The 10,493-nt window shown below is 39.6% G+C and overlaps 1 long non-coding RNA gene across 1 annotated transcript; it reads left to right on the top strand.

The window, feature by feature from the left end:
* The first annotated feature begins 8,860 nt into the window (after window positions 1-8,860).
* On the top strand, window positions 8,861-10,290 carry LOC138879013 (uncharacterized). Its single transcript, XR_011402668.1, has 2 exons — window positions 8,861-9,069; window positions 9,240-10,290. It is a non-coding gene; the product is annotated as an uncharacterized lncRNA (long non-coding RNA).
* Window positions 10,291-10,493: the final 203 nt, after the last annotated feature.

The raw sequence follows: 10,493 nt of genomic DNA, 5'->3' as shown, positions 1-10,493 counted from the left end.
ATATTGCTCGTGAGATTAAGTCAGTTCGTTGCTAGGAGCGAAATGAGAGGGAGGCCAAGAAGCCTCGAGGATCTGGTAGTTATGGTGGTGCTCCTTCGAGCGTTCAGTTTCAGTACAACAAAGGTCGTCCATCAAGACATGCTCAGTCAGCTCGCCCAAGCTATCATGGGGCATCATTGGGTCATGGTTCTCACAGTTCTCATCAGGGCCATTCATCACTTAGTGCCCTTCCAGCCCAGAGTTCGTCCTATGCTCCATCAGTTCAGGGCTCTTCTATGCCAGGTGCATCTACTAGTCATTCAGGTGCTAGGGGTTCCCTTCAATCCCCGTCTCCAGCACTAGGGAGTTGTTATTAGTGTGGAGAGTTGGGTCATATTTAGAGGTAGTGTCCTCGTCGTCTTGGAGGTTCATCTCAGTAGAGGAGTCAACTATTAGCTTTAGCGCCAGTTACTTCACCACCACCCACCCAGCCAGTTAGGGGTGGAGGACAGTCAACTACGAGTCGCCCCAGAGGGGGAGGTCGATCAGGTGGTAGTCATACCCATTTCTATGCACTCCAAGCTAGACCCGATACTATTGTTTTTGATGTTGTGATTACAGGTATTATCTTAGTCTGCCATAGAGATGCCTCTATGTTATTTGATCCCGGTTCCACTTTTTCATATGTGTCATCATATTTTGCTCATTATTTGGATACGCCCCGTGTGTCTCTTATTTCATCTATTCGTATATCTACTCTGGTGGGTAATACTATTATTGTGGACCGTGTGTACCGGTCGAGTATGGTGACTATTGGGGGTCTAGAGACCCCAGTAGACCTGTTATTGCTTTGTATTGTGGACTTCAATGTGATATTGGGCATGGATTGGCTATCTCCATGTCCTGCTATTTTGGACTGTCATGCTAAGGCAGTGAAATTGCCTATGCTGGGTGTGCCACAAATTAAGTGGTGAGGTTCGATTGATTTTGTCCTAAGTAGGGTGATTTTGTTCTTGAAGGCCTAGCGGATGGTTGGGAAAGGTTGTCTTTCATACGTAGCCTTTGTGAGGGAGGTTAGTGCAGAGACTCCTAGTATTGATTTTGTTCCTATTGTGGGGGATTTTCTTATGTGTTTCCTACAGACCTGCCGAGCATGCCACCGGACAGGGATTTGATTTTGGTATTGATCTGGTGTCGGGCACTCAGCCCATTTCTATTCCACCATATCGTATGGCACCAACGAAGTTGAAGGAGCAGCTTCAGGAACTCCTTGATAAGGGGTTTATTCGGCCTAGTGCGTTGCCTTAGGGTGTGCCTGTTCTATTTGTGAAGAAGAAGGATGGCACTATGAGGATGTGCATTGATTATAGGCAGTTGAACAAAGTAACAATCAAGAACAAGTATTCTTTTCCTCGTATCGATGATTTGTTTGACCAGCTTCAGGGAGCGACAGTGTTCTCCAATATTAATCTTCGTTCAGGGTATCACCAGCTAAAGATCAGGGACTCAGATATTCTTAAGACAGCTTTCAGGATCCGATATGGTCATTGTGGGTTTCTGGTGATGTCTTTTGGGCTATCCAATGCCCCAGCAACATTCATGCATTTGATGAACAACATGCTTCGGCCTTATCTCGACACTTTTGTCATAGTTTTCATTGATGATATTTTGGTGTATTCACGTAGTCAGGAGGAGCACGTGTTTGAGAGTTGTGTTGCAGATATTGCAGGAGGAAAAGCTTTATGCAAAGTTTTCCAAGTGTGAGTTTTGGCTTAGTTCGGTGTCATTCTTGGGGCACGTGGTGTCTAGTGAGGGTATTCAGGTTGATCCAAAGAAGATAGAGGCGGTTCAGAGTTGCTCCAGACCGTTCTCAGCCACAGATATTTCCAACTTTCTTGGTTTGACGGGTTATTACCGTCGGTTTGTTCAGGGATTTTCATCTATACCATCACCCTTGACCAAGTTGACTCAAAAGGGTGCTCCATTTAGATGGTCGGATGAGTGTGAAGAGAGCTTTCAGAAGCTCAAGGCTGCTTTGACCACAGCTCCAGTGTTAGTGTTACTATCAGCTTCAAGTTCATATACAATGTATTATGATGATTTGAGAGTTGGTATTGGGTGTGTGTTGATGCAGGAGGGTACAATTATTGTTTATGCTTCTCGTCAGTTGAATCCCCATGAGAAGAACTACCCTGTTCATGATTTGGTGTTAGCTGTCACTGTTCACACGTTAAAGATTTGGAGGCATTATTTATATGGTGTGTCTTGTGAAGTGTTTACTGATCATCATAGCCTCCAGCATTTGTTCAAGCAGAAGGATCTCAACTTGAGGCAGCGGAGATGGTTGGAGCTGCTAAAGGACTATGATATCACTATTTTGTACCATTCAGGGAAGACCAATGTGGTGGTCGATGCCTCGAGTAGGAAGGCGATAAGTATGGGCAGTTTGGCGTATATTCTTGTTGGGGAAAGACTTCTTGCAGTTAATGTTCAGGCCTTGGCCAATCGGTTCGTGAGGTTGGATATTTCGGAGCCTAGTCAGGTATTGACTTGTGTGATTTTTCAGTCTTCCTTATTTGATCGCATCAGAGAGTGCCAGTATGATGATCCTCATTTGCTTGTCCTTAAGGATAGAGTTCAGCACGACGATGCCAGAGATATGACTATTGGTGATGATTGGGTGTTGATGATGTAGGGCCGGATATGTGTGCCCAATGTATATGGACTTCGGGAGTTGATTTTAGATGAGGCTCATAGCTCGCTGTATTCTATTCATCCGGGTGTTGCGAAAATGTATCAAGATCTGAGATAATATTATTGGTGGATGAGAATAAAGAAGGACATTGTAGGATTTGTAGCTCGGTATCTCAATTGTCAGCAAGTGAAATATGAGCATTAGATATTGGGTGGCTTGCTTCAGCAGATAGATATCCCATAGTGGAAGTGGGAGGGGATCACCATGGACTTTGTAGTTGGGCTCCCACAGACTTTGAAGAAGTTTGGTGCTATTTGGATGATTGTGGATTGGCTGACCAAGTCCGCGCACTTCATTCATGTGTGTACTACCTATTCTTCAGAAAGGTTGGCAGAGATATATATCTGGGAGATTATTCGTTTGCATGGTGTCCCAGTTTCCATCATTTCAGATAGAGGTACTCAATTTACTTCATAGTTTTGGAGGTCTGTACAGCGAGAGTTGGGTATTTAGGTTGAGTTGAGCATAGCTTTTCACCCTCAGACGGACGGGCAGTCCAGGCGCACTATTCAGATATTGGAGGACATGTTGTCCGCTTTTGTTATTGATTTTGGAGGGTCATGGGATCAGTTTCTACCACTCACAGATTTTTCTTATAACAACAGTTATCAGTCGAGTATTCAGATGGCTCCATATGAGGCTTTGTATGAGAGGCAGTGTAGATGTCCAGTTGGTTGGTTTGAGCCCGGGGAGGCTAGACTTTTGGGTATAGACTTGGTGCAGGATACTTTAGACAAGGTGAAGGTTATTAAGGAGAGGCTTTGTACAGCGCAGTCGAGACAAAAGACTTATGCTGACAGGAAGGTTCGGGATGTGTCCTACATGGTTGGTGAGAAGGTTTCTCCTATGAAGGGTGTTATGAGGTTTGGGAAGAAGGGTAAATTGATTCCTCGGTTCATTGGGCCTTTTGAGGTTCTTCAGAGGATTGGGGAGGTGGCTTATGAGCTTGCTTTGCCACCCAGCTTATCGAGTGTCCATTCGGTATTTCATGTTTCTTTGCTCCAGAAATATATTGGCGATCCGTCTCATGTTTTGGATTTCAGCACGGTCCAGTTAGATGATGATTTGACTTATGATATGGAGCCAGTAGCTATTTTGGAGTGTCAAGTTCGAAAGTTGAGGTCAAAGGATATAGCTCTAGTGAAAATGTAGTGGAAAGGTCGGCCTGTGGTGGAGGCTGCCTGGGAGATCGAGCAGGAGATGCAGAGTAGATATCCTCACCTATTTGAGGCTTTAGGTATGTTTCTTGACTCGTTCAAGGATGGACGTTTGTTTTAGAGGGGGAGGACGTAATGACCCGGCCGGTCATTTCATGAGTTACCGCTCCGTTTCCCCCATTTTTGCTATTATTGTCTTGTTCTGCTATATTATGTGTTATCGGGTTGGTTGTTTCGGGTTCAGAGAGGTTTTGGAAAGGAATGAGACACTTAGTCTCTTTTGAGTAAGCTTAAGTTAGAAAAGTCAAAAGATGTTGACTTGTGTGAAAAAGGGCTCGGATGTGAATTCTGATGGTTCGGATAGCTTTGGGAGGTTATTTGGGACTTAGGCGCATGATCAAAATGGGTTTTGGAGGTCCGGAGTAGATTTAGGCTTGAATTGGCGAAATTAGAATTTTGGCATTTTTTGGTTGATATGTGAGATTTTGATATATGGGTCGGAATGAAATTTCGGAAGTTGGAGTAGGTCCGTTGTGTCACTTTTAACGTGTGTGCAAAATTTCAGGTCATTCGGACAAGGTTTGATAGACTTTTTGATCGAAAGTGGAATCTGGGAGTTTTTGGAATTCTTAGTCTTGAATCCGATGATGATTTGGTGTTTTGATGTTGTTTTGAGTGTTCCGAGGGTTGTAAAAAGTTTGAATGATATTATGGGATATTTTGGCATGTTTGGTTGAGGTCGCGAGGGCCTTGGGTGAGTTTTTGGTGGTTGAACAGATCAATTCATGTTGGAAAAGTTGTAGAAAAATCTGTTATTGGTGTTGCAGACATTTGGCCTTCACGTTCGCGATTGATGTCCCGCGTTCGTGTAGGGTTGGGTCTAGTTTTCGTTGCGAACGTGATTAGTCTCCTCCGTTCGCATAGAGTAAATGGGAGCAGCTGGGTCCAGGTTGTTTGTGCTTCGCATTCGCGAGCTAGGTGTTGCATTTGCAAAAGGTTGGAAAGCTGAAGCTTCGCATTCGCGTATAGCGTGTTGCATTCATGAAGAAGGATTAAGTGGTTAACGGAATTTTGTTCTTAGCGAACGCGAGACGTTGACTGCGTTCGCAAAGAAGGGATTTCAATTTCTGGGCAGAATGTTTAAAAGACCACTTCCGCTATTTTAAGTCTAAATTTCACCATTGTTGAGTGATTTTTGAGCTTTTTGAGAAGGATTGAAGAGGGAATCAAAGGGAAACACTAGGAGGTAAGATGTATGGACTTAATACTCGATCCTATTGTGATTTCTACCTAATTAAACACGAAATTTTATGGAATCTAAAGCCTAAAATTGGAGAGTTAGGGCTTGGAATTTGAGACTTTGATTTGGGGATCTGAGGGGTCATTTATGGTCAAATTTTGATGTATTTAATATGTATGAACTCGTGAGAGTGTAAGGATCCTAGTTTTGTGATTTTTTTTGAATCCGAGACGTGGGCTCGGGGGTCGGGTTTGGCCAATTTTGGGATTTTTGATGTAAATTCGTTATTTTTGAGTGGGCTTTGTTTCCTTAGCAAATTTTGATGGTATAAATCTATTTTGGATAGATTTGGAGCATCTGGAGGCCGAGTTGAGAGGCAATGGCATCGCGGGCTAGAGTTTGGACCGGAAAAGGTAAGTAATGATTGTAAATGCTGTCTTGAGGGTATGAAACCCCAGATTTTACATCGTTGTGCTACTTTGAGATGACACACACGTAAGATGGCGAGTGTGGGGTCGTGCACCGTTGGGGATTGCGACTTAGTCCCTCCCGTATAACCGTTAAACTGCGTATTTGACTGAAAACTGTTTGCTATCATTGTATTTTGGAAAGTATTATCATGTTTTGTGCTGAATGCCATATTTGGGCTTCGTGCAAACTGTTTTGGACCCTTAGGAAATTTTTACAACTATTCCTTACTGTTTTGACTTAATATTTGTACTTAGTCATGTTGTATTCTACTGTTTTTATAACTCAGCCATATTTACTCCGTTTTGACATTTTAAATGATATTTTGGGTTGGGTATCATGTTTTACTGTTGCTCGAGTGACTTGGATATTTTTGACTGAGTGAGGCCGAGGGCCTATATTGTGAGGATATTATGGGATCGGGTTGCGCGCCGCAACAATGTTAAACTTATTCATGATTATGAGGCCGATGGCGTGATTTGTTACACCATGTGGTGGCTTGTTATGGGGCTGAGAGCCAGTTTGATTATGCCACAAGATGGCTTGTTATAGCGCTTGTGTTGTAGGAGCCCCTTCGGAGTCTACACCCCCCCAGTGAGCGCGGGTGCCTAGTGTGAGTTGAGATATTGCCCGAGGGGATATTGTTGTTTCATGTTACTACCCGAAGGGTTGATACGAGTGATTGTGAGGTAGCCCAAGGGGCTGGTTCTGTTGGTATATTGTCCGAGAAGTTGATTTATGTTTCTATCATTTTTTCTCCCTGTTTTCATCACTCGTTTGAATTACTGAATGATGTTTTAAAGAGAGTTTTACTGAATTAAGGTGTTTTTACGAGCTTTTACTGAACTACTACATTGTTCTGGATTTATATTGTTTTGTTGTAGCATTATGCTGCATTTTACGTGTTTTCTTATCGCTCAACTGCTTTTACTTTTATTACTTACTAAGTTGGCGTACTCACATTATTCCCTGCACTTTGTGTGTAGATCCAGGAGTCTCATGTCACGCTAGCGAGTGCGGATTTGCCTTCTAGCAGGCTTGTTCGGAGTTGACTAGGTAGTTGCTCGGTATTCGCAGCCTAGTGCTTCTCCTTCCTATCTTTATTTCACTTTGTATTAGACTATATTGTCTTTTTATACTCTTAGACGAATTTTAGATGCTCATGACTGGTGACACCCCAATGTCGGGCTGTGTTTGTTTCCGCGTTGTTCTATTCTACTCTTTATTTTGGGATTTTTAGCTTATTAATGACTTTAAATGGTTTGTTATAACTGTTTAATTAGTTTGGGGGTTTGTATCGCCTGGCCTAGTTTCACGATAGGCACCATCACGACCGGATCCCGTTTAGGGTCGTGACAGAAACAGATTCAGGGGGAATACGACAAATGCAAATGTCATTCTGGTTCTTAGGGGGAATTTGGATTATAAGTTTGTCATCACCAAAAAGGAGAAAATTGATAGGTTATATGTGTATCCCTTTTATATTTTGATGATTTAACAAACTTACTGTTAGAAACAAGATAAAGAACTTGATACACATCCTCAAGAACATAAAAATCAACAAGTCTCCAGTTGGGGACACAGTTCAACTCTTCAGAATCAAAGGAACAACATAGGGAACAGATAGCTACCAGTTTCCGAGGAAACTGTACAAGTCATTTACCCCAACTGTAAAATTATTGCCTACACATGCTACAGTACAGAAATAGTGCAGTAGTCAACCTTATGAGGATTGCCCTTTACCTAACTTGCTTACATAATTCAAAGTGGTGTCACAAATGAATTATTAGCATCACGCAAGGTAAAAACAAATTACTTATACATTCAAGATTTGATCAAGCATTCTCTCAAGTCATCCATCAATCTTGCAAGTGACTCTCTAGGGCATCAAGAACAAGGAACAACATAGCAACAGACCAGTTCCCCGTATTGAGTTATTATATGTCCTTAATTGTGTTGTACTTTTGTTGAAGTTCTTTACTTGTAATTCCTACTTAGCTTAGTTAGAAGCATTGCGTTGGAAACCCTTGTAAATCATAAACCCTTGTGTTTTTGTCTTGGATAGAGTTAGTCGAGTTATAAAGTCTTTGTAATAGAGTGTTACAAGTTAGTGAAGGACTAAGATGTTAATTCCTAGGTTACAATAGGTTGTAATCTAAAGCTGCTCAGTAGTGAAGTTGAAATCCTACAAGGGTAGGTCGTGGCTTTTAATCCAGTGAGCTGAGAATTTTTCACGTAAAATTTCTCTGTGTCATTTACTTACTGCAGTGTGTGTGTCTTGTGAAAACTAAAAGAGAACCCAGTTCTGTTTATAATTTGGTGGACCCTTAAATTATATCAGAATACAAATAAGTAATATCCTGTGTTTAATTTCTAGTAGTTTTTTACTTAATCAGATCCAAAATGCATAGCAAAGGTACTCATTTTTTCCATTGGCTAATAAATGGTAGTAACAAATTACTATCGCAGATTAGCAGATACAACTGGGAGGATTCATTATGAATAGAGCACTAATTAATAAACTTATGATTAGTGAATATCAAAGAGAGTGATATACATTTTCACTTTAATTTTTAACTGTTTAAGTTAAATTACTGATATAAATACCGAGTTCGAGTAAATCTTTATATGTTTGATGCGAATTAAAATGGGCTAAAGATGATGAATATTAATATTCTATGTTGTCTATCATAAATCTACCCTCTATAACAGTAATATTATTGTCTTTTACCCACAATAACAATAAAATTACTGAACTTTTCCTATATATTATAACGACAACCTACACATGAAGGTGATTGTATTGTTATATTGTGAATTGTGATTGTATTGTTATATTACGTAAGTTTCGGTGACTACTTTTACAGTATAATATTTTGTGATTTAATTTATATAATTTATAATATATAAAGTTCAGTTACTTTAGTGTGATAAAAAATAATTTTATAACCTTACCATTATAGTGCATAAAGTCAGTGATCACACATGAAATTAACTAAAAATAAAGGCAAAATATATAAAGAGACACCAAAAGTTGGCCCAGATGTCTATCTCGCACTCCCACTTACAAGATGATGATATAGACACGATATTTTGATTTTATTGTGTCATGTGAACCCATGTCTTTGGAGAGTATAATGCGAGAGATACAGTTGCTCGTACGTGGTTATATGGACCAATCAGAATTGAACACGTAGACTACACATGGTTAAATGGGGGGTTTTCATTTCAATAAATTTCTTTTTACTGAAAACCCTAATTCCCATATCTCCTGAAATCGAGCTTCATCAATCTCTTTAATGGTGTGGGTAATTGTTCAATATCTTCGATAAAGCTTAAAAACTAGAACCTTATCCATTTTTTGCCTTTAATTTTGCTTCGTTCATCTGTCGTTACTCATTTGTGTGGAAGATATCGATATTGATCGGAGTGGGCTTGAAGACAAATAACAGAAGAGATTTTATTAAGAGGTATTAACATTTCTACTGTTTGTTATCATTTTTTCATGCGTTTCTAAATGGGATTTTTTTTATTTAAGTTGGAAACGTTTTACTCTGTTACTGGAAGGGGGAAATATTTTGGCATTTTAGTCTGTTAAAGGATAGGGAATCTTGACCTTTATTTCTTGTCTTTTTCAAAGTTTGTTCACACGGGTGGATCTATTATTGCTGTTTTTCACCACGGGGGTAGAGTTATTGAAAGAAAATATGTTGGGGAGTTGGAAAGAGCTGTCTTTACTAGAGATAAAGACCATTTCTCTCTAACCGAGATGAAATATTACACTAAGGATATTGGGTATGATAAAGTTGAAGGCTTTTATGTTAAAGACTACCAATATTCAATTTGTTGCATTGGAAACTGACAACCAACTATATAATATTGTTAAAGACTTGCGTACTAGGACCATTATTGACCTGTATGTGAAACATGTCATGTTGGAAGAAGGGGTCTGTGTTGGTTGTGTCGTAAGTCCACTAGTTGGTGACATGGACCAAGAAACAATTAATATAGAAAGTGGGGTTAATTCTAAGGCAACACAAATGGAGGGTGCTATAAATGTGACCTTAAGTGAGGCAGCTGGGGTTGAGAGGAAGGTAGAACAACCTCTTAATGACGAAGATAATAGTGATAATGAATATTTTGAAGAAGAGAACTTAGAGAATATTTCTGATGAAGATGACAGTGAAATAGATGAAGAATTGAAGGTTTTAGAGAGACTGCTAGAAAAGAAAATATAAGTGAAAGAAATACCAAAAAAACAAAAAAATCAATGTCATTCAAGAAGTGGAGCTTGGGGAAGTTGGGGTAGATAAGAGATTTGAGGATCTAGGGCTTAACAAGAAAGACAAATTTGTTGGAAAGTTGGGTGGTGATGAAGACTTCATTGACTCATCAGATGATGCTAGTGAAGACAATAGTGAAGACAATAGTGAAGATTTAAATATTTTTGCACAACTAGGTATTGATTTACCTTCTAGAAGAAGAAGCAAAGAGCTAAGGTATGATGATTCTTCCAAATATGCCTTATTTGAATTAGGTATGATATTTAAAAAGATGCAAAGCTTTACACAACTTGTAGCTGACTATGCTATTCAGGAGAAGGTTCAATTAACTCTAGCAACGTGTTTGGATGGTTGTTACCTATTGTATCGTATTGTATTATTATCCCAAAATAATATTTGTTTTGATTGTTTCATTAAAATTAGTTGTATTGTATTGTTAAATTAATTGTTCTGGAAAAACAAAAAGCCCCTTTTTGAAATAACCGATTTGATGTGGTGAGATTGTTTCCTATTTTTCTTTCTAATTATGTCCTAGCTTATTACTCCATAATTCTATTTTACCTTTAACTTTTTTTAATTTTAGCTCCAAATCTCCAACCTATAACATACTT

Source organism: Nicotiana sylvestris, chromosome 1, assembly GCF_000393655.2.
Source record: "Nicotiana sylvestris chromosome 1, ASM39365v2, whole genome shotgun sequence".
Lineage (NCBI taxonomy): Eukaryota > Viridiplantae > Streptophyta > Magnoliopsida > Solanales > Solanaceae > Nicotiana > Nicotiana sylvestris.
The sequence above is the reverse complement of the archived record's forward strand: the minus strand, read 5'-3'. Positions and strand labels throughout refer to the sequence as shown.